Source organism: Octopus bimaculoides, chromosome 20 (genome assembly GCF_001194135.2).
Source record: "Octopus bimaculoides isolate UCB-OBI-ISO-001 chromosome 20, ASM119413v2, whole genome shotgun sequence".
Lineage (NCBI taxonomy): Eukaryota > Metazoa > Mollusca > Cephalopoda > Octopoda > Octopodidae > Octopus > Octopus bimaculoides.
In genome coordinates, this window is record NC_069000.1 from 26,429,336 (window position 1) to 26,432,582 (window position 3,247).

Genomic DNA, 3,247 nt, shown 5'->3' on the forward strand with positions numbered 1-3,247 from the left:
ACGATGCCTTCGATGAAGGGAGTGGAAGATAGGCAAATTTACAATTGTTGTATGTTGGCGAAGTTAAATCTAACATCGGCAAAAGAGTTTGATCCTGCGAAATAGCAAGTAAATCAATTGCTGCAGGAGAGGAAATAGAATTGATAGGGAGTCTCGTGAGAGCATCAACAGGGATGTTCTGCTTCCCTGGCAAATGACTGTGAAATATAGTCCAGGTGACTGAAAGGACGAGGAGAGAGTTTGTCTGTTTTAGAAGACAGTGTGCACATTATATGCGCGGAATCGCTGAAAAAGTTGCGATAAATGGTGGAATCTGGTGATAAGCGCGAACCAGATCAATCTTGGAAAAGATTGTGGAACCATGTGTGCATAGGAGAGAAAAAAAATATTCGTAAAATCAAAAAACAATGGTGCTTGCTTTTTTTTTTCTGTTTGTGTGAGTGTGACATATAAACACAATAATAGGCAGGCCATCATGTAAACAAAGTGTATGTGTATACAAACATGGATGCATGTTGGTGCAAGTAATACAGAGCATAGAAAAGAGTCTATAAGGGCGTTAGAAGAAAGTCCAGACACAAGGATAGTAAATACCAGCTCGTAGTTAAGGTACACAGTAGTTGAGGTGCTGTAACAAGAAGTCGAGGCCGCGTAACAGAGCCGGAGGAGAGGCACATGTCGTGAGAGGTTGTGGCTTCAATGCTGCTGCCGGTTACTTGATACAGGAGTTCTCGCAGGTTGTATTCGCTGTTAACCATGGTGAAATAATTCACAAACAGTGTTGAGATAGAACCTGTGCGAGTGCTGTTGGTTGTTGTGTACGTAGCAAGAAGTTGGTGTTGACCCTAAGAAGCTGGAGGCGATGAAGGTGGAGGTGCGTAAGCTGCTGAACGAAGTGTTGGATCTCCATGAGGCTATTTTCGTGTCGTCGCTAGAACTGGCTGTGCGCTCTGTGGTTAGTGGCTAGACCTTAGAAGGTGTTGCTTTGTACTGTCTGTAGAAAAAAATATTGTTGACCAACCTTACGTCGTTGCTGCAAGGAAAAAAAACAATACAAGCAAAAAATTTTATGTATGTGCGTGTGTGTAGTATTTTTTTTTCTTTGTGTGTTGTGTCCTGTAAGACAATAGATGGAAGCAACGTTGTTTTTTTTTTTTTTCTGTTTTTCAAGCCATGTGGAATCAGGCGACAAGAGAAATCACTGTTCACTCGTTTGTTCTTTTCTCGGCCTCAATTGGTGTTGAAAAAAAAAACGTGGGTGAGAGAAATAAGCAACGGCTCGTGTCATAGTAGTTGATGGTGGTGGTGGTGGAATTGAAATTATGAAGCTGCGATTTTTGCCAATTTCTTTTTCAGAATCGGTATCTCCATAGCCGAAAACACTACATATTCATTGTTGCAGAAGCAAAAACATTTTACTGTAGAAGATCCTTTCTACCACAGGCACAACGCTTGAAATTGTGAGAGATGGGAGCTAGTCGATTATATCGACTCTAGTGCTTGACTGGTACATATTTTATCGACCCAGAAAGAAATCAAGGCAAATTCAACCTCTGAAAGTAAAACTGGAAAAATGCCGCTAAGCATTTTGTTCTGCCGGCTACAGGAAATGGTTAATATTAGGTTGTTTCACATGAAATGTCGCATCTTTAATTACTTGTTGCTTCAGTCATTTAAAAACTTAATTATGTCTACCTTGCATTTAATCTTGACTCTTTTTCTTTGCCAACAATATTGGTATACAAAATTCGTACCCGCATACCTTATGAAAATGATAACAACCAAACTATGTTGAGTGATTTTCTCGTATGAATACAAACTGGGTTACTCTGCCGCAGAACTGTTAAGAGATGGTTCCAAAGCTCTCGTTCAGGAGATGATAGCCTTGAAAATAAACCAAGGGGTAGGCCCAAATCAGTTATTCGGCATGATAAATTAAATGCTTTGGTTGAACAAAACCCGAAATCAGAGGTTTGAAAACTTTCATCAGAACTCCAAACATCTCGCACAACTGTTTTTGGACACCTGTAAAAAATTGGAAAAGTCAAGAAAACGGATAGGTTTGCTCCACATCAACTGAACGAGATTAAAAAATAAACAGACGCCTAGAAGTGTGCTCCTTATTGCTTTCTCAACTGGAAGAAGACCATTTTTGCATTAAATCATTACTTGTGATGAGAAATGGATACTTTTTGACAACAGCAGGAGAACAAGACAATGATTAGATGCAGAAGAGTCACCTAAACACTACCCAAACCCACCGTTGCACCCTAAAAAGTTAGTGGCCACTGTATGGTGGTCTGCAAAGGGAGTTATTCATTATTCATTTTTGCAACAAGGAAAAATGGTAACAGCAACATCGTATTGCCAGGAAATTCATTGTATGCATGAAAAGGTCCAGATGGAGGATGTGTAAACGGAACCCTTCCTCTCTTAAATTTCTGTTTTTACGGAATAAGGACAAAAACTTTTATGGAAAAGTCAAAGTTGTCCTTACAGAAAATATTTCACATTGTCTTCCATTTCGTGTGTCCGAGGCACCTATATCTACTGCGGCTTAATATACCGGAGTAGATAACAAAACCGCGATGCAGTGGTATGAGTTTTGTCGAGAAGTGTGTTCGGGGATGATGCTTCGAGACAAAGCTCCGCTCGGTGGTCCAGGTGATGAGGTAGAAATAGACGAGAGCTTGCTCTTTGAAAGGAAGAACCACGTAGGGAGAATATGCCATCAAACGTGGGTTGTCGGGGTGCTATGACACCACTGTGAAAAAAGGATTTCTACAGCGTGTACCTGACAGAAGCGCAGCAACACTAGAAGCTGTTATAATTGAAAATGTGTTTCCCGGTACTATAATACATACAGACAAATGGGCCAGCTATAGGAACTTACAACAGCTGGGTTACATTCACAAAACGGTTAACCATTCAAAGAATTTCGTCGACCCTGAAACTGGCTCTTGCACGAACCACCTTGAGGCCTATTGGTCCCGTATCAAAAGACGGCTAAAGTATGTGACTGGATCATTGGGCGACATGAAATGGTCCCGCGTCGATGAATCACTGCAAAACTCATTTTCTTTGGTAACTTAAAAAAAAAAACAAAAAAACTTTAATTTCATATTACTGCGGGAAATTACTACTCTGAAAGAAATCTTTGCAGAAAGGTGAGTAGATTGATTACAATTTTCTTTCATTATGTTATCGCAGTTTTGTGAGATTTGGCTGTTATTTCTAGCATGTAAAT